The sequence below is a fragment of the Lathyrus oleraceus genome, chromosome 5 (assembly GCF_024323335.1).
Source record: "Lathyrus oleraceus cultivar Zhongwan6 chromosome 5, CAAS_Psat_ZW6_1.0, whole genome shotgun sequence".
In the NCBI taxonomy this organism is placed as follows: Eukaryota; Viridiplantae; Streptophyta; class Magnoliopsida; order Fabales; family Fabaceae; genus Lathyrus; species Lathyrus oleraceus.
In genome coordinates this window covers 524,009,095-524,036,716 of record NC_066583.1, presented here as the reverse complement: position 1 = coordinate 524,036,716, position 27,622 = coordinate 524,009,095, and the positions used below count along the sequence as shown (strand labels likewise).

The window sequence follows — 27,622 nt, the reverse complement described above, 5'->3', positions numbered from 1 at the left end:
TAGGAATTTTTATCACTTTAAGGAAAAACTATTTTTGAAACTATTTTCGGACGCGTTGATAGGTTTAAAATCAGGAAACTCCTTGGGTAAACTTTCCAAATCAAAGTCACTTTTCAACTAAGTTTACGAGTCTCATTTCTTAAAAATAGGTTTACTACTTTAGCGTTCTGCGCACCTTTTATAAGTGACAATAAAAGGCCTTAATTTAAGGGTAAACTCGGTTCTGAATACGCGAAAGCGACAATTCCTGTTAAATGGATTCTTTTCAAGAGTAGAAAATATTGCCTCATAAGTAGTTCTATTTAGACAATCGAAACATCACTTAACTGACGTGAATTACATTCAACCTATCTTTACTTGCATTTATTATTTACCGTTATTTTGCAAACCCAATATCTCTTTTACACCGCCTTAGATAAACACCGTAACGATAGAAATCGATAGATTGACGATTGATCTCTGTGGTATCGATATTCTTTTATATTACTTTGACGTTATTCGTGCACTTGCGAATCACAGCGATCAAGTTTTTGACGCCGTTGCCGGGGACCAACTTCGTCAATTTTCGTACCCTGTTGTTACACCGTATAGACTAAGGCATTATTAGCCGATAAATGCGAAGAACCCGTAGTACCGGAAATTTAGTAGATCCTTTAGCGGAATCTGAACGTTATACTCGTACACGCCTCTTACACATCCGAATTAAGAAAGCTATGGCCGAGAATCGCGATAGGAGACCTCTTAAGGAATTCCCCCAACCCTCTGATGAGGAACCTAGTTCGAGTATAGTAAACCCCCTTATACCTGCTAACAATTTCGAACTTAAATCGTCTTTGTTGCAATTAGTGCAACAAAGCCAATACGCGGGTCTCGCTACTGAGAACCCGAATCAACATTTAAAAGTTTTTATCCAACTAGCCGACACCTTTAAATCTAACGGCGCTTCACCCGATGCGATCTGTTTAAGATTATTCCCTTTCTCCCTCAGGGATAGAGCACGTTCATGGCTAGATTCACTTCCAGCTAATTCAATAACTACCTGGGAAGACCTTAGGAGAGTATTCCTTGCTAGATATTTCCCCCTAGTAAGACTGTTGTTCTTCGAAACCAAATAACTAGATTTGCTCAAAACCAAGGAGAATTGCTTTTCGAAGCTTGGGAGAGATATAAAGAGCTATTAAGAGTCTGCCCACACCATGGCCTAGAACAATGGCTGATCGTTCATACCTTCTACAATGGACTCCATTATAATACCAAGATGAGCATCAACGATGCCGCAGGTGGCGCGCTGATGAACAAACCTTATCCCGAAGTTTATGACCTAATTGAGGATATGGCCCAAAACCATTATCAATGGGGAACTGAACGAGCACCAATAGAGAAAAAGGAGACTCAAGGTGGAATACCTGAGGTAAGCTCTCTAGACATGATGCAGGCGAAAATGGATGCTTTAGCCCTTAGGATCGAACATATGTCTACAAACACTAACACTGTAGCAGTAGTCCACACAGAGTGTGAACTCTGTGGATCTAAAGGACACGAATCGGCGGAGTGTAACCTTTTGAACGAACTAAATACCGACCAAGTGAATTACACCCAAGGTAACCCATTTTCAAACACTTACAACCCTGGATGGAAGAATCATCCAAATTTCTCTTATAAAAACCAGAACCCTATTCTAATTAATGCACCTCAGAGACCGCAAGGTTATCAAGCCCAAAAACTAAACCAACCTATGCAAGTTGTGCCCCAGAAGTCTAACCTTGAGAAGATCATGGAAAGTTTTATATCGGGCCAGACTCAGCAAAATAAAGAGTTCCTAAACTAAAACATTTACGTAAACGAACTTATAACGCAATTAGGAACCAAGGTTGATCTGATAATCACTCACAACAAGATGCTTGAAACCCAGATCTCACAGGTAGCACAAAACCAAGCCCCACAAACTACACCTAGAGACCAATTTCCTGGATATCCTCAACCAAACCCTCGAGGGCAAGCTAACGTTATCTCGTTACGAAGTGGGACCGCTTGCGAAGGGCCTCTGAACCCAACAATGAGTGAGTCCAAAGCTTCTAAAGAGAATATGCCTACCAACTAAGAAGAGGAACCGGAGGAATCCGAGAAACAAACCAACCAAGAAGGTGAAGCCAAGGATAAAACTTACAAACCACCGCCCTCGTACAAACCACCAATCCTGTATCCGCAAAGACTTAAACAAACCAAAGTCAATAACCAATATCAAAAATTTATAAAAGTGATAGAAAAGCTTCATGTAGAGATTCCTTTCACCGAAGCTATCACCCAAATTCCGTCTTACACCAAATTTCTCAAAGACATCTTAACTAACAAGCGTAGGCTCGACGATCCAAAACCCTTGGAATGCAACTTTATTTCTGAGGATAAACTTGCTAAGAAGGAGAAAGACCCTGGTAGTTTTTCTATACCTTACATTTTAGGAAATCATGTGATCGACAAAGCTTTCCTAGACTTAGGCGCTAGTGTAAGTTTAATGCCCTTAGCTGTATGTAAGAGATTAAATCTAGGAGAATTGCAACCAACTAAGATGTCCCTACAGTTAGCCGATAGGTCTGTTAAGTATCTTGTAGGCATTTTAGAAGACATCCCAGTTAGGATCGGTCAACTTTATATCCCAACAGACTTTGTGTTCATGGATATAAAAGAAGACGAAGATATCCCTATCCTTTTAGGTAGACCATTCTTATCAATAACCGGAGCTATAATATATGTTAAAAGAGGGAAATTAACCTTCGAAGTAGGGGACGAAAAGATGGAGTTCATTCCTTCGAAATTCCTGATGGCACCAATTCTAGGAGACGCATGTTATGCGATCGATATCATAGATGAGTGCATAAGAGAATTTGATCACGGAGAACCTAAGATTGAACCATTTTCAAACCCGAATGAAAAGGATGACGAGTTAGAGGAAACGGAACCTCTCACTAACAAATGTTTGGATCTTACTCCAGACCCTTCACCTAATTCTCAAAAACCAGCCCAAGAACTTAAGGAACTACCCAAGAACCTAAGATATGAGTTTTTGGATGAAGAAATGAACCGCCCAGTAATAGTTAGTGCCACCTTAAACCAAGACGAGACGAATCGACTCTTGAACGTTTTAAGAAGATACCCTCTGCCTTAGGGTACAACATCTCTAATTTAAAAGGTATTAGCCCATCCGTGTGTATGCACATGATCTCACTAGAGGAGGATTCAAAACCTTCCAGAGAACATCAAAGACGAATCAACCCTGTGATGAGCGAGGTAGTGAAGAAGGAAGTCCTTAAACTACTGGAAGCTGGTATAATCTATCAGATTTCTGATAGTAAGTGGGTAAGTCTTGTACATGTGGTACCCAAGAAGGGAGGTATCACAGTCGTGCAGAATAAAAAGGGAGAGCATGTCGCTAAACGCATAGAAGGCAGATGGCGTATGTGCATAGATTATAGGAAGCTCAATAAGGCAACTAGGAAAGACCATTTCCCCTTCCATTCATAAATCAAATGATGGAGCATCTTGCCAGACACTCTTACTTTTGTTATCTTGATGGATATTCTGGATTTTTCCAAATACCCATTCACCCCGAGGATCAAGAGAAAACAACCTTTACCTGTCCCTACGGAACGTTTGCTTATAGACGAATGTCGTTTGGACTGTGTAATGCGCCAGCTACTTTCCAATGTTGTATGATGTCAATCTTCGCAGATTATCTTAACGGAATCATGGAAGTATTTATGGACGACTTCTCGGTGTGTGGATTAAACTTTGAAGACTGCCTTATTAACCTTGAGAAAATCCTAGAGAGATACGTAGAAGTTAACCTAGTGTTAAACTGGGAGAAGTGCCACTTTATGGTCAAAGAAGGCATAGTGTTAGGACATGTAATATCTGAAAGAGGCATTGAGGTCGATAAAGCAAAAATAGAAGTTATAGAAAACCTTACCCCTCCTAAGACAGTTAGAGAAGTCCGTAGTTTCCTTGGACACGCCGGTTTCTACCGACACTTTATAAAAGACTTCTCTAAAATAACAAAACCCCTGACCTTCCTTTTGATGAAAGACATCGAATTTATTTTCGATGAGAAATGCATCAAAGCCTTTAACCAGTTAAAACAAGCATTAATCTCAGCACACATTCTGCAAACCCCAGATTGGACTAAACCCTTCGAAATAATGTGTGATGCTAGCGATTTCGCTATAGGAGCTATTTTAGGGCAAAGAAAAGATAAGAAACTACACGTAATATATTACGCTAGTAGAACCATAGATGTCGCTCAATTAAATTATACAACAATAGAGAAGGAACTCCTAGTTGTGGTCTTCGCAATCGATAAATTTAGGTCTTATCTTGTAGGATCTAAGATTATAGTCTATACAGACCATGCAGTTATCCGTTATCTTCTGAGCAAAAAGGATGCAAAACCTAGATTATTCAGTTGGATCCTTTAGCTACAAGAATTCGATTTAGACATTAGAGACAAAAAAGGAACAGAAAACGTAGTTGCTGACCATCTTTCCAGATTAGAGCATTTAAAGCCAGATCAGTTACCTATAAATGATGACTTCACCTATGACAGACTAGTAGCTAAGATAGATACCACTCCCCTTGAACCTGATAGAGACAACCTTGGTACGATTTCAGAGATTAGCAAAGTACCATGGTACGCTGATTTTGTGAACTATCTAGCCGCTGATATCATACCACCTGACCTCAACTATCAACAGTAGAAGAAGTTCTTTAAAGATGTAAGGCACTTCTATTGGGACGAACCACTCCTTTTCTAAAGAGGAACTGATAACATATTTCGACGTTGCGTCCCGGAAGAAGAAGTCAGAAACATCATAGAGCATTGTCATTCTTCACCCTATGGTGGACATTCAAGCACATCCAAGACATACGCTAAGATCCTTCAAGTTGGTCTTTATTGGCCAACATTATGGCGTGATGTCCATGCTTATATTGTCCGATATGACCGGTGCCAGCGCGCTGGGAACATCTCAAGACGTGACGAAATGCCTTTGAAGAACATCCAAGAAGTAGAACTATTTGATGTTTAGGGTATAGATTTCATGGGACCTTTTCCATCTTCATTGGGAAACAAGTAAATTTTGGTAGCAGTTAACTATGTGTCCAAGTGGATAGAAGCTATAGCCGCACCCACCAATGACTCAAGAAAATCATCAAGATGTTCAAGAACAATATCTTTCCCATATTTGGAGTTCCACGACTTGTCATAAGCGATGGTGGATCACATTTTATATTCAGAATATTTAATAAACTCCTAAGGAAATATGGAGTGAAACACAGAGTAGCAACACCATATCACCCCTAGACTAATGGTCAAGTGGAAGTATCCAACAGAGAGATTAAGCAGATCTTGGAGAAAACTGTATCAATATCTAGAAAAGATTGGTCTGAAAAGCTAACAGAAGCACTGTGGGCTTATAGAACTGCTTACAAGACCCCCATTGGAACTACACCGTACCAGTTGGTCTACAGGAAGTCATGCCACTTACCTTTTGAACTCAAGCACAAGGCATACTGGGCCATCAAGACCCTAAATTTGGATTACTTAGCATCTGGCAAGAAGTGAATCCTTGATATTCACAAATTGGAGGAACTTCGCCAGAACGCTTACGAGAATGTCGTTATATACAAGGAGAGAACCAAAGCTTGGCACGACAAGAATATCGTGAAAAGGGAATTTAATATAGGAGACTTTGTTCTTCTCTTCAATTCGAGATTACGTCTTTTTCCAGGTAAGTTGCGTTCGAGATGGACAGGCCCCTTTGAGGTGTCCAAAATCCTGATATCCGGAGCAGTTGAAATCCGGAACAACTCCTGTAATCCATTCGTGGTAAACGGACAAAGATTGAAGCAATACCAAGGAGGTGACATACCCACAGAGTGTCATGACCAAACTCTGACCGACCCTCCAGTTCCTACATCTAACATATAAAGTCTGAATCGTCAAGCTAACGACGTTAAACAAGTGATGCATGGGAGGCAACCCATGACTTCTTTTCCTTTACTTCTACTATTTTCAATTTATATTTATTTATTTTATATGTATGTATATCTATGTGGAGACTAATAGTTATAATATTTGTGATTTCAGGTGTCCTCTGTTTCTAATCTAACTTTTCAGGAATGGAGAATATCGACACTATGCCAGTAATATTTCGTGACCCAGTTCAAGAGCAGCGCTACACCATGCTTCACAGCGCCCGATGCTACCTACTAGATATCTCGACTCGATCTGCATTAAGGCATTGAGCGTTGAGCCTAGTGTCAGGCACTTACGCAATCAGTTACAGTGGGATGAATATACAAATGCTATGCACGTGACTTACAGGAACCTGACTTTGGAGTTCCTGAGCTCGCTTGTCTACGAGCCTTATGTTGGTCACGCCAGTGATGGAGGATACATTAACTTCAGATTTTTTGGGGTAGAATACACCTTCAACCACAAGTGTTTCGGCGACTTGCTTGGTTTCCAGACTGCCTATGATGCTTCGTCCGAGCTCCCCATGAGCTACTCTCTGAGCTGAGACGTCGAGAAGTTTTGGAGCGATATCACATGTGGAGGAAGTCCTAACCCTTCAACCCAGATCTCCAACAAGATTCACAATCCTGCTTTCCGATACTTCCAGATGATCATTGCCCACACCTTCCTGGGGAAGAGTGACCCTGATGCGTATGGGAGTGCTGAAGAGATCTTCTTCATGTACTATACCACTTAGTCACGCCCGGTAGACTGTGGAACTTTCTTGATCGAGAGCTTATACCTTAATGCTGCTCTGCTGCGAGCCCCATACATGTCGGAAGCACGGTGACTCACATAGCCTCAGCCCTGGGACTCGATAGGAGACTATCTCACCTAACGCCTTATTGCAGCTACACCTTGATGGATGTTGATTTCGGTCTGGACCGTGGTCTGATGAGAAGATCCTCTTTCCATCCGAATTAATACAGGTTGTTAATTGAGAGTGAGACCATTCACTACTTCACTTTACCTGACCCTCGGGTGACTTGTGTTATTGATCAGGCCAATTGGGTCTACGTCATAGAAGGGCAGGGAGAGACAGTAGATGCGTTGAAGATTGCACCGATCAGAATTAAAGTCTGTACCAACAATCCTAATCTCCATACTCCGAGCATGCAGTTCGAATTGGTTAAGCTTCGCATGGAGATAGCTGAACTTCACCAGGAGCTTACTGACGTTGCCCTGCAGGTCGAGGTAGCAGTTGTCTCACACGGCACCGAGACTGATATGCTGCATGATGAGATTGCTGATCTCCGACGCCAGATCACGGAGCTTCGAGGCTACGAAGTCGAGGAGACTCCAATATATCCCGAGCGTTGATGCCATCATGGACTGAGAAATACCGTTTGAATTTCCCTATTTTTCCGTACTTATAATTCATGCCTATTTTTATCGTTTCCTATGACATTATGCTTGCTTTATTTTTCCTAAGATCTCTGGACTCGTGAATTATTATTGACTCTTCATATATATATATATATATATATATATATATATATATATATATATATATATATATATATATATATATATATATATATATATATATATATTAATTATTATGTTTTTTATGTCCCTTATTTTATTTTGTTTTATTTTGTTTTACTCTATTTTATTTTATTTTATTTTATTTTTATCAAGCTTAAAATGAAAAACAAAAAAAACAGCATTCGTGGATACCTATATACACCCCCCATTACAAAAATGAAGACGAGAGGATTGAGGCCCAAGAAGCAAACAACACAGCCGGCCCAAACCATATCTGAAGACATGGTGGGCGCCATAAACTCCATGACGGGCACCATGACGTAACAGTCAGATTTACCTTTTTCACTATTTATACCTTCTTCAACCTCTTCAAACCTATTCTCTTCTTCTCCAAACTCCACCAAAATTCATAAAAATTTCCAAGCTTCTCATTTTCACTACAAGCCATTACAGTTCTCCATCTTCACTTCTCCAACTCTCCACCAAAAATCCATTAAATTCCATTTTTTCTTTTCTTTTCTATAAAAACTCATTTTTCTCTACAACCTCCATTAATGGCCGGAATGGAGTTTAACAACATCACTCTTCGTGGAGGAAAGCCCGGTGAGCGACAAAACAAGATTTTATAAAGATTGCAAACTCGGGAGATCCTTGTTACCGGGTATGTCATGAAGACTGTTTGTACACTCTAGGCACATATCATATTGTATTCCACATGCTAGACAATTTAGGATTACATGATATTTTTGCTAGTAAAGCACCCACCTACGATAGGTTCACTAGGGAATTTTTGAGTTCCCTAATTTACACTGTCCATCCTGGCACTGCTAGCACGGTAGGTACCGTTTATTTTAGAATGTTTAATGTAGAATACGAGTACACTACGGATGCTTTAGCGGGTTGCTCAGAATGCCTTATGGTGATGGTGTTATTTATGAGACGCCCTTAGATGCTGAATGGGCACTCGAGGCATTTACTTTTTGGAACAGATTATCTAATGTGAATGTCACTTCCTTTGAAGGAATTTTGGCTTCTAATATCCATAACCCGACCATACGTATTTTTAGATACCTTTTGGCATGTACTATATTTAGCCGGGAAAATTCTAACAAAGTAAATGCCCGAGAATTGCTATTTTTACAGGGTTGCCTCACTAGTCGCAGGATCAATCATGTTCCTTTCATGTTGGCCCATATGTCTGCCATCCTTAAAAAAGGAGGAACCATCTCTTTCGGTGGTTTGATTACCTCTATTGCTAGAGCGTTGAATCTACACGCTGAGTTAGCCACCTTGGAACCACTCCCTCACCGCACCATTAACTTGAAGTTTTTGAAAGATATAAATTATGCAAGGTGCGACGAGAAGGTAGTTTCTACCTCATGATACATGGTGCAACTATACCCATTGTTGTCCTACCGTGCTCTCAGTGTACGGATGTGCGACATGCGAGGAATTGGACATACGATCTTGATGCTCCACCCTTTACCGGTCCTTTGCCACCTAATGTTCCGATAGACAAAGGGCAAGGAACCGATGATGAGTATGACCGACACGACCAGTCACCAGCTCATGATATACCTGCTGCATCACCTGCACACACCGCACCTTTTTCCTATAACCCTTTTGCGTGTATCACTCCCGGTTTCTACATCACCGAGGAGATGTGACGCGAGCATCTGGCTCGTGAGGAAAGGCGTCACACCCTCTTGAACACCATAAACCAACAACTATCAGATAATATGAGTTTTATGGTAGCTTCCCAGCAGCGTAGTGAGCGAGCACATCAAACTGTCACTGAGTCTTTGCTTGCGATCACTAATGAGCAGTAATGCATGCGACAGTCTAATGAGCGTAACTTTTCTCTCATCGAGGCCACCCAAGGATCTCTCCTAGGTCGCTCTCAACAGCTGCAGGAAGGACTTAGTACTTGAACCAGACGCCGACGACCCAGACATCCTGACCAGGGCGGTGACGGTACCGGTGCTCACCCCTAGCTCTCACACTCTCTCTCTCTCTCTACCAGGTTACTCCTACCATATCTCATATCGAAACATTAAGGACAATGTTCGGTTTAAGTGTGGGAGGAGATTTTATCGCTTTTTATCGCTTTCCTTTACTTTTATTGCTTTTTATCGCTTTCCTTTACTTTTAGTATGTTTTGTTTATTTTAGTTGCTTGTTTTTCCTTTTAATAAAATAACATGTGTCTGACGAGTCATTTGTGTAAGTGTATCCTTATTTCCCCCATTTCTTTAACCTTACCATAAAAATTTAGCCAAGAAACCAATACATCTTGAACATTCAGGCTACAAGACAGGTTTATAATAGGATGTAAAAGACTTGGTAAAACTTTTTCAAAAATCGGTATTGTCTTAACACCTTAGGCTTCATGATTATAAGAGTCGATCCCGATACCCCATATGTTGTAGCCCCAGTTTTTGTTTCAAATAGGTCCTTAAGTAGTTTATCCTAGCAGTCAGCTCCGACTTAAGCATGCTCTACGTAGGGGACCGATGAAAATAAGTGAATGATCATAAAAGTCCCTGCTTTGTTCCCAAACCGCATGAAAATCCGGGCTAGGTGTCTCTCACACGGTCATTTAACCCAGCAAAATAAAAACATATGCGGAACTTGCAGGAGAAAAATAAAAAAATAATAATAATAATAAGCCTATTTGTTTGTTGGTTCAGAGGTATCTGGTGCTGAACTTGGTAGGGTGGATTACAATCCAATCCCCCACAACTGCAAATTGGGTTGAATAAAGGGGTTACACCAACTTATGTACCGGACCCCAATGCTTAGAAAAATAAAATAATAAGCCTATTTGCTTGTTGGTTCAGAGGTATCTGGTGCTGAACTTGGTAGGATGGATTACGATCCAATCCCCCACAACTGCAAATTAGGTTGAATAAAAGGGTTACACCAACTTATGTATCAGAGCCCCATGCTTAAGATCATAATCACTAACCAGTCATTTTACTATGAGTATGTACAAATAACGGGCTTAATGTGATTGCACTTGAATGAAAAGGACTTTAGGAAAACAAAAAGAATTCTTAGGTATGGTGGGGTAATGCGGATTGATTTGTATAGGAACGAAGCCTACGACCGAAATTGCGGGAAGTGTCACTACAATACCCTTAGTTCAATTTGTTAGTACCTATCGATACATTCCTTTAATAAACTCGTAAGTCTTTTTGCCTCGAATTAACTCTAGTTGATACTGATTTTCTTGCATAACTATAAAGTGTTTTGCTTAAGGACAAACAAAGGTTTAAGTGTGGGAGAATTTGATCACACCGAATTACACCGTGTTTTTTACTCGGATTCCACATGTTTATTAGGACTGTATTATCATTTTATTTGTATTATGCTCTCTTTTCTCTTGTTTTCAGATATTTAGCACTTTCGGACTCTTTTGGAAGAAATGAAGCAAAAAGACCTAAAGTTAGGGTTTTTCGGCGAAATTACACACATGGCGTTGCACATGGCGGCCGCTATAGGGGAAGCCATGAGTCATCAGCCCTCAACTAGGAGGTAACCGCCACGTTCCCATGATCCACCCCATTTACACACATGGCGGGCGCCATGAAGGGATGGCGGGCGCCTCCTTTGTTAATCACGTTCCCACTAAGTCCCACTAAGGAGAAGTTGGAGGGCACCATGGTCTTTACAAACTGCTGAGAATCTCTATAAATAGCTCATTTCATTTTGTTTTCTATGATCCAACTTAGTTTTAAAACACTAAGCATATATTTATCATTTGTAATAGCGATAATCCGTCACATCGGGGGGTTATCGCACCTTTGTGAGATTGAGTTGGGTCACTTCGAGTTGCTGTCGTCTTTAGCTTCAGGAGTCGGAGGTTTATTTTTGTACCAGAATTGAAGCCTCCGTTTGGAGCAGGTTCTTATTTATCGCTTTATTTATTTATTTCCCACATCGCTTTTACTTTATTTATTTCCCGCATCGCTTTTACTTTATTTATTTCCCGCATCGCTTTTACTTTATTTATTTCCCGCATCGCTTTTACTTTATTTATTTTCCGCACTCTCTTTGACTTTATTTATTTCTCGCATCGCTTTTACTTTATTTATTTTCCGCACTCACTTTACTTTATTTATTTTACGCACTTTACTCGCTCTTTACGCCTCACATTCTAAAACAAACCTTTCATCATGATTAACACCGTTGTGTTCGTTTGTGTTACCATGTCTACCTAAATCTTTTAAAGGTTAGAATGTAAAGATCGCGGTTAAAGTAATGTTTCACATATTGGAATCTGTAAAAATACTTAAAAGGTTGTTTTGATTTTTAACTTGAGTTTTCTAAAACAAACTTGGTTAGTTTTAATTATTCGAGGAGTCCGAAAGCACCCTGGCTTAGTAACTAGGAATTTTTATCACTTTAAGGAAAAACTATTTTTGAAACTGTTTTCGGGCGCGTTGATAGGTTTAAAATCAAGAAACTTCTTGGGTAAACTTTCCGATTCAAAATCACTTTTCAACTAAGTTTACGAGTCTCATTTCTTAAAAATATGTTTACTACTTTAGCGTTCTGTGCACCTTTTATAAGTGAAAATAAAAGGCCTTAATTTAAGGGTAAACTCAGTTCTGAATACGCGAAAGCGACAGTTCCTGTTAAATGGATTCTTTTCAAGAGTAGAAAATATTGCCTCATAAGTAGTTCTATTTAGACAATCGAAACATCACTTAACTGACGTGAATTACATTCAACCTATCTTTACCTGCATTTATTATTTACCTTTATTTTGCAAACCCAATATCTCTTTTACACCGCCTTAGATAAACACCGTAACGATAGAAATCGATAGATTGCTGATTGGTCTCTGTGGGATCGATATTCTTTTATATTACTTTGACGTTATTCGTGCACTTGCGAATCACAGCGATCAAAAATCCACAAAATTTGAATAAGATGATATCTTCTGATGCCTAAAAAATCCACAAAATCTGAATAACACTGCCATTAGACGGACGAAGACCATTATATTCATCTCATGGTCATTTTCAAATTATGTTCATTTAATACATTGGTTGAAGTAGACCTTAAAATCTTAAGTGATGAAGAAAAATAAAGCATATTTCGATATTACAAAACCCCCAAAGTCGTAAAAGCAATCCTTAGGCCTTTAGATAGAGTCGGAACCGCATGAAGGTGGTATGACGGAGATGGATGATGGTAATGAGAGACGTGTGGTCAATGATTGACGGGGCATCGGGTGCGGCGGCAATCCGACGGTCAGAAATGATAAAGTATGACGGTCATCAAGGGCATCGAACGACACCGTTAGAGTCGCACGACAGTGGTCGAGACTCAGGCTCGATGGTGGATGGTGGAGCTCTGGCAGAAGGCTCAGTCGGCGACGATGGTTGGTCAACATTCATCTCATCCGACAGTTCAGGTTGGTCTGCAGCGGCTGGGCCGAGTGAAGGTTCAGGTAGATACGCAGCGACTCGTCCAGGTCAGTCTATGGCGGTTTGATTTTTTTGGTTATCTTGTCTAATTTTATCGATTTGTTTGTTTTTGGCTTATGTATTTCGGTTTGTGGATCCATTCATTAATGGATTCAGTTTTGGGATTGTTATGAATATGTAGGGTTTCAGCAACTATAAATATGTATTACTTGCATTCATGTTATCATAATCTTCAAAATTTTAGAGTTGAAGACTCAAATAAGGATTTGAGAATCCTATAGGTAGTCTTAGAGAGACAAGGGTAAATTCCAAAGTGTTTGTTCTTGGGATTTAGAATTTGGGAAATTCTTGGAGATATCTAAGTGGAATTTAGAAACACTTTTAAACACCTTGGGATTGTGTGGTTCATTTATAGAGAGTTGGAGAGATTAGGAAACACTTGGGTAGAGTATAAGATTGTGAAGAATATGGTTTTCATCTATCCTAACATAGTTTTGATGAAGACAAAAATTTATCATTGAAGAAAGATCAAAGAAGAAAAATATTGGAATCAATTATCAAGTTTTCATAAGTTTTGGAAATCAAAAGACTGGATGATTGACCAAGGTAATTTAATGGCATTTCAAATGTTTATATAAAATTTAAATGTTCAATAAATTTCATCTCATCTTCTCTAAAGATTTCTCAATCATTCATATAGCATGCTCTTTCAAATCATGCATTTTAAAAGGAAATATTCAAAAACTACATCAGTGTAATGGATTGACATAAAACTGTAACCCATTGCAAAAATGTAATCGATTTGCATATAAGTGTAACCCATTGACATCTAGTTCTTCTTCAATTTTTGAACATTAGACACAGCGTAAACGATTTTCATAATTGTGTAACCGGTTACACCTGTGATTTTTTGGAAAAATTTGAACCAATATAAAACATTTTCATTCCAAATGTTCATAAAACCTTTTTCTAACCATTGCCATTGATCATTAACATTTTTTTTTAACATTGTTACTCATTCAATATGCATATTACAATTTATTTAAAGGAATAAATTTCATATTTAAAATTACCTTTTTCACTCAAGATTTTAAACTACAATTCAAAATCTATTTTTATCAATCCAAAACCTTGGAACTTTTTTTGTATAAATTTGTTGGGAAAAACAAACAAAGCATAGATAAAAAAGAAGAGCACAATCACAACACAAGAAAATAATTTGGAAACTCCAAAACCGAAGAAAAAACCACAACCATTGTCCATAGACAACCAGACAATAACACTGTGTGAAAATTGTTACAATACATAATATACCCTCAACTAACTCATGTCCCTAGTACACCTACACCCTCCAAAACAAATATTTAACTACATCTCACAACACTCTAATACAAGAGTATAAGAGAACAAAGAAATTCAAATACAAGCTTAAATTGCTTTTAACATATGCATCTTGAAATGAAGAACTTGAATCCTATATATAGCCTTGGACTCCCTCTTCCTTCACAAAACTAAGCGATGCGGGACTTCAAAGAATTTGTATCATATATATAGCTTTGAACTCTCTCTTCATTCATAAAACTAAGTGATGTGAGACTTTTTAACATGTATATTTTCAACCAACCCTAACAACTACCTTGATTGAAAATAATATATAAACTTTCACTGTCTTCACCGACAATCATATTCCATCATAAAGAGTATCAACATGTATATTTTCAACCGATCCTAACATTGTTCTGTTGGGGAGTCTGAGAGAGTCGGGAGCATCAATGGGACTAATGCCTTGGGACCACGAGAGAGAGAGATACCCCATATCAACCCAAAACCTTAAGGTGTTAGGTAAATGGGTCTTCTCTCTTATAAATTCAATTTTCCACCCATTCATAGGCGATGTGGGACTTCAACCACTCACACTTGCACCCAACATTCTCCCCCACATCGTATAATAGGATCCAATACCGGATTCAGCTCTTGCTTTCCCATAAAACCGAACCACGACTCTGATACCACTGTTGGGGAGTCCGGGAAAGTTAGGAGCACTAATGGGATTAATTCTCCAGGACCACAAGAGAGGGAGACACCACATCTCAACCTAAAACCTTAATATGTTAGGTAAATGAGTCCTCTATCTTATAAATCCAACATTCCACCCATTCATAGGCAACGTGAGACTTTTAACCACTCACACTTGCACCCAACATTCTCCCACAATTGTGAGTCTCCCACATCCTATAACAGGATCCAACACTGGATCTAGCTCCTGCTACCCCAAAAAGCCAAACCACGACTCTGATACCATTTTTGGGGAGTCCGAGAAAGTCGGGAGCACCAAAGAGACTAATGCTCCAGGACCATAAAAGAGGGAGACACCATATCTTAACCAAAAACCTTAAGGTGTTAGATAAATGGATCATTTGTCTTATAAATCCAACATTTCACCCATTCATAGGCAATGTGGGACTTTAAACAACTCACACTTGCACCCAACAAAATTTTCATATCATTGTAAAACATTTCAGAGCATTTAAGGTTATTATACTTGAATAGTACATTGAAAGAGAATATCAATTTTCTATATTGTAACTGATTCAAGAACAACATCATATATTCATATTTGTTAAAAAGTTATTTTTGATCACTGATGATAGTTTGTAATTGCAAAAATATAGTCGAAGAATCGGATCAAAACAATGAAAGATGAGCCAAAATGAAGAAGTAAGACCAAAGAGTGAGGAAAAAATAGCTAAGTGTGAAGATTGTGGACTAAGTGAAAATTTGAGTGAAAAGTGAGCAAAAAAAAGTGTGGCTTCAGAAATAATCACATGCCCCATCACGCTGAATCGCGCGCGTGCGGTAGGGCCATAAAAGTTGCATCACGCGCGATACAAGTCATCACGCGTGCGGTGGTCCCTTTTCTGGACTTTTCTAACAGGTTATGGTCGATTCTGAAGCAAATAAAAGGGGATTTTTTTTCACTTTCACAAGGGTTGCGAATTGGAGAGAAAAAAACATAATTTGGAGAGCACCAAGGGTGAGTTTTAGGGCATTTGAAGTCATTGGAGACCATTACTTAAAGGGAATTCATATGTTATTTTCATCTACCAATTATGGTATTGTTATTTGAATTATGAGTAGTTAAGCTCCTCTATGTTAGGTTGTGTTATGATGAACCTATTTCAATATTGTTGGATTCTATGTTGATTTGAATTTGTATAAACCTTTTGATCTATAATGTCATTCAATTGGTTATTGTTCTTGATGCTTTTTATGTGAGATACTCTTTTAGTCCGATTTTGGGCACATAGAGAATATGACCATTAGTTTATATGTTGGATCTAGGGAAATTTTTATACTTATACCGGTTGAATAGGAATAGAAGACCTCAAGTAGTGGCATATGGAATTAACGTTCTATACATCACCCAACCCTGCTTATACTGGCAGACTAGGGATAAAAAACTCCGAGTAGTGGTTAGTAAGTTACTTCGTGAGGGATCGGCTATAACTGTTTTGTTAATTCTCCATGAGGTTATAGTGAGAAGATCATTCATACAAGGTATCAAACATCAACAATAGTGGAATAGGGGATGCTAAAACAAAACCTCACCGTTTTTCGTGATTCTGTTTAGTTGTTTATTTACTTTTCGCACTAAAACTCAAAAATCACCCTTTTTACTAGTTTTTATACATTTCACACATTTTGTCTTGCTTGAAGGCAGTCCATGTGGATTCAATCTTTTTATTATTGCGATAATATCGATACACTTACCAAGAAGTCATCTAGTTTTTGGCACCGTTGTCGAGGACTGTTGATATCTCAACAAAGCGAATCTTGTGCAACATTTAGTTTTTTTTTTTTAAATTCACTTGATGGCTCTTGGAAATACATTTACAAATGAATAAATGAATCTCAAGGTTCTTAGATATTTAACAAAGTCATGGAAACTAAAAGTGACAGCATTATCAGAAAAGAAAAGTCTCTCTAAAATCTCTTCTATTGTTCGGTAAATTACAAAAACATGGGATAGAACTGAAAATATTGGAGAAGCACGAAGATCAAGAAAAGAATTCTAAAAATATTTCCTTGAAAACTAGAGTCAAAGACCATGATAGTAATCAAGACGATGAATCTCAATCCACTAGCGATGAAGATGATGCTCTAATCAAGAAATTCGAAAAATTCTTGAGAAATGAAAGAACAAAGGAAATGAGTAAAGAATAAGCACCAAAAAGGAAGGTTACTTGCTTTGAATATGGAAAAATAATACATGTCAAAAGTGAATGCCCTACACCTCAAAAGAAGAATAAATTTAATAGCAAGAAGGAAAAAAGGCCAAAGAAAGCATATGTAATATGGGATGATAATGAAATAAGTTCATCTTCAGATGAAGATCATGCAAACAAGGAATTGATGGCATCACATCATTCAAGTGATGAAGAACATGAGGTTAGTGATTTTGAAATTGGTGTTAGACCTTCATATGATGAATTACAAAATATTTTTCATGAATTACATGAAGGATTTTTTAAACTTTCTTGACAATGCTCAAAACAAAAGAAAAATAATTTAAATCTAGATAGTGTAGCTAATAACACAAAAGTGGAATTAGAAAAAGTTGAAAATTCTACATGCAATAAATGTCAAGATCATGAACCTAAAATTGTTGAACTAAACCAAGTAATCAAGAAATATGAAAAATGTCAAATTGATTTAGAAAATGTGTTAAGTAGTCAAAGATATTCAAATAATAAATATGGACTTGGCTTTTCTAATTTTGATAAACCTAGTACAAGTCAAACTATCTTTGTAAAGGAAACTAGCAAATTCAACAATAAGGAATCAAAGAAAATACATGTTGTAAATCATCATAAAAGGCCTTATGATAGAAATAACTTTTATGTCTATAAAAGTAATCGTGTTTTTAGACCTACTTATTTTTATTGTAATACAAAAGGTCATACTCTTAATTCTCACTACATAATAAACTATGGTGTTACTTATGGTGAATATGTATGGGTAAGGAATGGAACTAACCCGAAAGGACCCAATGAATATTGGGTACCTAGAAAGCACTATTAATTGTTTTATATGTATTTGAAGATCATATGATATTATTGTCAATTCAAGATTGATATTTCAAGATTTAAGAATATATGATATGGTAGGATTAAACTTTCATTTGATATCAACATTGACATCAAATCTTTGTGAAGAAGGTAAGCATATTTATATCTAATGTATCACTTCCCTTATATTATTATTCTCCTTTGGATTTTACTCTTTTTCTTTTTGATAATGTCAAAAGGGAGGAGAAGAGAGATGGTTGTTTTTGTTGTTTTTCAGGATACCAAAGACAATAGCATAAATTTCAAAACAAATGGGGAAATATGAAAGATAAGGGAAGATATACAAGATAGGGGGAGAAATTAAGTACCAAGTAAAAATATTCCATCAATATAATTTGTCATCATTAAAAAGAGGGAGATCATGAAGAAGATCTTATTCATCTATCTTAGTGTAGTTTTGATGAAGACAAAAATTTATCATTGAAGAAAGATAAAAGAAGAAAAAGATTGGAATCAATTATCAAGTTTTCATAAGATTTGGAAATCAAAATATTGGATGATTGGTCAAGATACTTTATTGGAAATTCATATGTTTATATAATCTTTATATGCTCAAGAAACTTCATTTCATCTCCTCTAAAGATTTCCTAATCATTCATATAGCATGCTCTTTCGGATCATGTATTATCTGTAACACCCTTCTAAATACCCCAAATATTTAATTAAAATAATAAAAATATCAATCAGAGTAATTATGCCCCGAAGGGTGTCACACAACATTTTCACACCATGTTCCAAAATATCTGTCATGCTCTTTTATTAATTCAAAACATAAGCATTTGCATAAAACCGCAGCGGATAGAAATCAAATCAATCAAAACATGTAACAATATTACATGTAAGGTTATTCAACAAAATAAAAACATCCCATCCCGATGTTACATCTATCAGAGCACGACCCACTAAGGAGACTACACTAGACTCCAAGCATGCGCTTCTATTCAACTCATTTCTCATTACCTGAAAAATAGTTGTAAGGGTGAGTTCCTCAATCGATATAATAAGTATTATAAAATATCATGTTATGTTAAGTGATTTAACACACTTCATCACCCAAATCAAAACACACATTCATGAACAGCATATCAACTCAAACATCATACATTATAACAACACGACAATACCAACACAAACACACGTGTAATATTGGAATACATCCATTCGTATTACACGCCATACATATATTATGCAATGAGACTCCATGCATGCGGTACCGACTATTTTGTGAACATATAGTTCAACCTCACCGACCAAATCCAGGTACGGCTACCAAGCTCACTAGTCCCACTCATTTGAGACCTAGTGACTCACATCACTAATTCCTCACCATGGGAATTAGCTACCACCCCAAAGGCCATGCTATGCACGCTAAATCACCTAGCATGCAAACATCAACAACAATCCACAGTAACTCATCACTAATTCCTCACCATGGGAATTAGCTACCACCATAAAGGCCACAACATGCATGCTAATCACCTAGCAATGCTACATCATCGACAACAATTCAAGAATAGATATATGCTCACACTCTAAGCCATAAAACAGTCTATTCACAAATGCACACATAACTGATACATTCACAGCATCATACATACCATCACACATCATCAGTATTTTATCACATAAGCATATCATATCATGCCAAATAACAACCACAGTATTAGCACACTCTACTAATACCTATACTACTCAAAACAACAGGAAATGATCCCTAATATATCATACATCATCTGAATTACGTTACTCAGCTGAACAGTTAAAAACTGCACAACAACAGCTCAGGAAAATCACAATCCTGCCCATACGCGTATTGCCTAACCCCATACGCGTATGGCCCATTTCCTGACCAAATCCCATACGCGTAACACCATCTCATACGCGTATGCTACGCGTACCACTTCCCCATACGCGTACCAACAGAGACCAATCTACGTTCAAAACCTCATCTTTCTCATCCATACGCGTATTGCCTAGTGCCATACGCGTACCATGCCATCTCATACGCGTATTGCCTAGTGCCATACGCGTATGACCAGAAACCAGAATTTCCAGATCTGCAATGGGTTTTCTCTGCTACGAGATCTCTCTAATCCCAACCTCCTACAGTTAAATTTTCATACACTTTCGTTCGTTTTATCAGATACAGATCAGACACATTCAACCTCTCAAATTGCTAACCTTACTACATCTAATTCCTACGAATTTTCATCAATTATCATTCCAAATTCGCTCATCAATATTTCACAAATTCATCACATATCATTTCAATCAGAGTCAAAATCAGAGGTTTATCACTACCCATTACATGCTATCCCATAAGACCCATCAAACGATGATAAACCCCCCTTACCTGAGTTAATCCGGCAGCTTTGAGCTTCAAGCTTTTCCTTCCTTCAACCTTCGTTCTCTGGCTCTTTGCCCTTTTTTCCCTTTCTGTCTCTTTTCCCTTTTCACGTGAAAAATAACTTTTTACCAAAAATGGGATTTTTCTAAATTCCAACTTATATATTTTCCAATAATTATTATCCCAATAATAATAATAATAATTCCAAAATAATAATAATAATAATCCAATTATCTAATTAAATTAATAAATATATTATTAACTTAATTTAAATAATTATCATATTATTATCGGGGTGTTACAACTCTCCCCCACTAAAAGAGTTTTCGTCCTCGAAAACATACCTCAAGCGAACAACTTTGGGTAAGACTCCTTCATCTTACTCTCAAGTTCCCAAGTCACATTGCCACCTGCTGGTCCTCCCCAAGCTACCTTCACCAAGGCAATTTCTTTACCCCGCAACTGCTTCAACTCTCGATCCTCGATCCTCATAGGTGATGTTTCAACAGTCAAGTTATCTCTCACCTGTACATCATCTACTTGGACTACATGCGACGGATCATGAATGTACCTCCTCAACTGAGACACATGAAAAACCTCATGCAAATTCGCAAGCGACGGCGGTAAAGCGATACGATAGGCTACCTCCCCTATCCTCTCCAAGATCTGATAAGGACCAATAAATCGAGGTGTCAACTTCTTTGACTTCAAAGCTCGACCAACCCCAGTTATCGGAGTAACACGAAGAAACACATAATCTCCCTCTTGGAACTCAAGTGACTTCCTCCTCTTGTCATGATAACTCTTCTGACGACTCTGAGCAATTCTCATCTTCTCCTGAATCATCTTAATCTTTTCCGTAGTTTGTTGAACAATCTCCGGTCCAACCACAGCACTCTCACCGGACTCATACCAACATAACGGTGTCCGACATCTCCTACCATACAAAGCTTCAAACGGTGCCATACCAATGCTCGAATGAAAACTATTGTTGTAGGTGAACTCAATCAAAGGCAAATAACTATCCCAAGCACCTCCTTTTTCCAAAACACAAGCTCTCAAAAGATCCTCTAATGACTGAATCGTCCTCTCAGTCTGACCATCAGTTTGCGGATGATATGCAGAACTCAATCTCAGCTTAGTTCCCAAAGCCCTCTGCAAACCTTCCCAGAACTTCGATGTAAATCTAGGATCTCTGTCCGAAACAATACTCGACGGAATACCATGCAAACTTACAATCTTCTCAATATACAACTCGGCTAATCTCTCTAACGAATAATCCATTCTGATCGGAATGAAATGAGCCGACTTCGTCAATCTATCCACAATCACCCAAATAGCTTCAAAATTCCTACTTGTCCTCGGTAAACCCGAAACAAAATCCATACTGATACTATCCCACTTCCACTCTGGAATAGCCAACGGTTGCATTAGCCCAGACGGCTTCTGATGCTCAATCTTTGACTTCTGACAAGTCAAACAGGAATAAACAAAACTCGCAATTTCTCTTTTCATTCCCGGCCACCAAAATAACTTTTTCAAATCATGATACATCTTCGTAGCTCCAGGATGAATACTCAAGCCACTACGATGCCCTTCCTCCAGAATACTCTTCTTAAGTTCGGTAACATCCGGAATACACACCCGATTACCAAATTTCAAAACACCGTTCTCATCAACTCTGAATTCACCACCCTGGCCTTGATTCACTAAGGTCAACTTATCAACCAAAAACACATCGGATTTCTGACCCTCTCTGATCTCATCCAGAATACCACTTGTTAACTTCAACATTCCCAATTTAACACTATTGTGAGTACTCTCACACACCAAACTCAAGTCTCTAAACTGCTCAATTAAATCCAATTCCTTAACCATTAACATAGACATATGCAATGATTTCCGACTCAATGCATCAGCCACTACGTTTGCTTTACCCGGATGGTAATTCAAACCAAAGTCATAATCCTTCAGAAATTCTAACCATCTCCTCTGTCTCATATTCAGCTCTTTCTGATCAAACAAATACTTTAAACTTTTATGGTCACTGAAAACTTCAAATCTTGACCCATACAAGTAATGCCTCCATAACTTCAAAACAAATACCACAGCTGCCAACTCTAAATCGTGTGTCGGATAGTTCCTCTCATGAATCCTCAATTGTCTCGAAGCATAAGCTATAACCTGCTTATTCTGCATCAACACACCACCCAAACCCAACAATGAAGCATCACAGAAAACCTCAAATAGTTCTGACGGACTCGGTAATATCAAAATAGGAGCAGTAGTCAACCTTCTCTTTAACTCTTGGAAACCTTCTTCACATTTTGAGTCCCAAACAAACGCTTGCCCCTTTCTAGTCAACATTGTCAACGATAACGCCAACTTAGAAAATCCCTCAATGAACTTCCTATAATAACCAGCCAATCCAAGGAAACTTCTTATCTCAGAAACTGACTTCGGAGCTTCCCACTTAGATACCGCTTCTATCTTAGAAGGATCCACAGCAACACCACCTCTTGAAATCACATGACCAAGAAAACTAACCTCTTCTAACCAAAATTCACATTTAGAGAGTTTAGCAAATAACTTCTTTTCTCGTAGGACTTCTAAAACCACTCTCAAATGCTCAGCATGCTCTTCTTCCGATTTCGAATACACCAAAATATCATCAATAAACACCACAACAAACTGATCTAGGTACGGATGGAAAATCCTATTCATATACTCCATAAATACTCCAGGCGCATTAGTTACACCAAAAGGCATTACAGAATACTCATAATGTCCATACCTTGTCCTGAAAGCAGTCTTCTGAATATCCTCAGTTTTCACACGTATCTGATGATACCCAGATCTCAAATCTATCTTGCTGAACACACTAGCACCAACCAACTGATCCATCAAATCATCAATCCTCGGCAAAGGATACCGATTCTTGATCGTCACTTTATTCAGTTGCCTGTAGTCCACACACAACCTCATAGTACCTTCTTTCTTCTTAACTAATAACACTGGTGCACCCCACGGTGACACACTCGGACGAATAAATTTCTTATCCAACAGATCTTCCAACTGACTCTTCAATTCAGTTAACTCAACAGCAGACATACGGTACGGAGCCATCGATATCGGTCTAGTACCAGGTACTAAATCAATCGAGAACTCAACTTCACGCTCTGGTGGCAATTCATTCACTTCTTCCGGAAACACATCAGGAAAATCACACACCACAGCTAGATCACCAATCACCAGTTTATCTTTAGCCTCCAAAGTCGCTAACAGCATAAACAACTCTGCCCCATCTGCTACTTCCTCATTCACCTGCCTGGCTGATAGAAACAAACTCTTTCCTTCTTCAATCTCAGGAAATATCACAGTCTTATCAAAACAGTTGATAGAAACTCGGTTAAACACCAACCAGTTCATTCCCAAGATAACATCAATCTGCACTAGTGGAAGACACACAAGGTCTATCCCAAAGTCTCTACCAAAAATACTCAAAGGACAATTCACACAAACTGAAGTAGTAGTCACTGAACCCTTCGCAGGAGCATCAATCACCATACTTCCAAGCATCTCAGATATCTCTAACTTAAGTTTCACAGCACAATCCAAAGATATAAAGGAATGAGTAGCACCGGTGTCAATAATAGCTATAAGAGGAAAGCCATTAATATAACACGTACCTCGGATCAAACGATCGTCTGCAAAAGTCTCAGAACCTGATAAAGCAAAGACCTTGCCTCCCGACTGGTTCTCTTTCTTCGGCTTAGGACACTGTGGGCTGATATGACCCACCTCTCCACAGTTGAAGCAAGTCAGAGTCTTCAACCGGCACTCTGCAGCTAAATGACCACCTTTACCACACTTGAAACACTTCTTCTCATTACTGGTACACTCATGGAAACGATGTCCAGCCTGACCACATCTGTAACACTTAGCAGGGGCGCTAGAGTCTCCCCCACTAGGCCTCTTCATCCCACTCTGCTTCTGAAAACCTTTGCCAGCTGCATACGGTTTCCCACGATCATTCTGATTCTTACCTTTCCTATCAACCCTTTGCTGATAGCTTTCTGCCCTAGCCTTGGAATCCTGTTCAAAAATTCTGCAACAGTCAACCAAATCAGAAAACACTCTGATCCGCTGATATCCAATAGCCTGCTTGATCTCGGGACGTAACCCATTCTCAAACTTCACACACTTTGAAAATTCTCCAGTAGCCTCGTTATAGGGAGTATAATACTTTGACAGCTCTGTGAACTTAGCAGCATACTCAGTAACAGACCGGTTACCCTGCTTCAATTCCAAGAACTCTATCTCTTTCTTTCCTCTGACATCCTCTGGAAAATACTTCCTCAGGAATCTCTCTCTGAACATCGCCCAAGTGATCTCAGCATTCCCAGCAGATTCCAACTCAGTGCGGGTAGCAACCCACCAATCATCAGCTTCTTCTGACAGCATATGCGTACCGAACCTGACCTTCTGGTTATCGGCACACTCAGTCACTCGGAAGATCCTCTCGATCTTCTTCAACCACTTCTGAGCACCATCTGGATCGTATGCTCCCTTGAACATTGGAGGATTGTTCTTCTGGAACTCACTCAGTTGACGAGCAGCTCCCATTCCCACCACATTCGGATTCCCTCCAAGTACTCCAGCTAGCATACCCAGAGCCTCAGCAATTGCAGCATCGTCTCTACCTCTTCCAGCCATCTCTATTCTGAAAACCCAAACAAACCAAACAATAAGTACTGATAGGGTTACACAACACCTATCCCGTACAGGGGAACAGAATAACTACGACTCGACTCGACCGACTATGCTCTGATACCACTAATGTAACACCCTTCTAAATACCCCAAATATTTAATTAAAATAATAAAAATATCAATCAGAGTAATTATGCCCCGAAGGGTGTCACACAACATTTTCCCACCATGTTCCAAAATATCTGTCATGCTCTTTTATTAATTCAAAACATAAGCATTTGCATAAAACCGCAGCGGATAGAAATCAAATCAATCAAAACATGTAACAATATTACATGTAAGGTTATTCAACAAAATAAAAACATCCCATCCCGATGTTACATCTATCAGAGCACGACCCACTAAGGAGACTACACTAGACTCCAAGCATGCGCTTCTATTCAACTCATTTCTCATTACCTGAAAAATAGTTGTAAGGGTGAGTTCCTCAATCGATATAATAAGTATTATAAAATATCATGTTATGTTAAGTGATTTAACACACTTCATCACCCAAATCAAAACACACATTCATGAACAGCATATCAACTCAAACATCATACATTATAACAACACGACAATACCAACACAAACACACGTGTAATATTGGAATACATCCATTCGTATTACACGTCATACATATATTATGCAATGAGACTCCATGCATGCGGTACCGACTATTTTGTGAACATATAGTTCAACCTCACCGACCAAATCCAGGTACGGCTACCAAGCTCACTAGTCCCACTCATTTGAGACCTAGTGACTCACATCACTAATTCCTCACCATGGGAATTAGCTACCACCCCAAGGGCCATCCTATGCACGCTAAATCACCTAGCATGCAAACATCAACAACAATCCACAGTAACTCATCACTAATTCCTCACCATGGGAATTAGCTACCACCATAAAGGCCACAACATGCATGCTAATCACCTAGCAATGCTACATCATCGACAACAATTCAAGAATAGATATATGCTCACACTCTAAGCCATAAAACAGTCTATTCACAAATGCACACATAACTGATACACTCACAGCATCATACATACCATCACACATCATCAGTATTTTATCACATAAGCATATCATATCATGCCAAATAACAACCACAGTATTAGCACACTCTACTAATACCTATACTACTCAAAACAACAGGAAATGATCCCTAATATATCATACATCATCTGAATTACGTTACTCAGCTGAACAGTTAAAAACTGCACAACAACAGCTCAGGAAAATCACAATCCTGCCCATACGCGTATTGCCTAACCCCATACGCGTATGGCCCATTTCCTGACCAAATCCCATACGCGTAACACCATCTCATACGCGTATGCTACGCGTACCACTTCCCCATACGCGTACCAACAGAGACCAATCTACGTTCAAAACCTCATCTTCCTCATCCATACGCGTATTGCCTAGTGCCATACGCGTACCATGCCATCTCATACGCGTATTGCCTAGTGCCATACGCGTATGACCAGAAACCAGAATTTCCAGATCTGCAATGGGTTTTCTCTGCTACGAGATCTCTCTAATCCCAACCTCCTACAGTTAAATTTTCATACACTTTCGTTCGTTTTATCAGATACAGATCAGACACATTCAACCTCTCAAATTGCTAACCTTACTACATCTAATTCCTACGAATTTTCATCAATTATCATTCCAAATTCGCTCATCAATATTTCACAAATTCATCACATATCATTTCAATCAGAGTCAAAATCAGAGGTTTATCACTACCCATTACATGCTATCCCATAAGACCCATCAAACGATGATAAACCCCCCTTACCTGAGTTAATCCGGCAGCTTTGAGCTTCAAGCTTTTCCTTCCTTCAACCTTCGTTCTCTGGCTCTTTGCCCTTTTTTCCCTTTCTGTCTCTTTTCCCTTTTCACGTGAAAAATAATTTTTTACCAAAAATGGGATTTTTCTAAATTCCAACTTATATATTTTCCAATAATTATTATCCCAATAATAATAATAATAATTCCAAAATAATAATAATAATAATCCAATTATCTAATTAAATTAATAAATATATTATTAACTTAATTTAAATAATTATCATATTATTATCGGGGTGTTACATTATCATAAAACTGTAACCCATGGAGAAAAATGTAACTGATTTTCATATAAGTGTAACTGATTGAAGTTTGATTCTGCTTCAATTTTTTGAATGTTGGACACAGTGTAACCTATTGCATAATTATGTAACCGATTACATCTATGATTTTGGAAAAATGTGAACCAATATGAAACCTTTTCATTCCAAATTTTCATAAAACCTTTTTCAAACCAAAAACATTGAGACTCATTCAAAAGACATCTTGCAATGTATTTAAAAAAGAAATTTCAAATTTCAAATTACCTTTTTCACT

At 38.3% G+C, this 27,622-nt stretch overlaps 1 non-coding gene across 1 annotated transcript; it reads right to left on the bottom strand.

Annotated features, from left to right (window-relative positions):
- Positions 1-1,096: 1,096 nt before the first annotated feature.
- LOC127088685 (small nucleolar RNA R71) lies at positions 1,097-1,203 on the bottom strand. Its single transcript, XR_007790510.1, has one exon. It is a non-coding gene; the product is annotated as a small nucleolar RNA R71 (small nucleolar RNA).
- Positions 1,204-27,622: the final 26,419 nt, after the last annotated feature.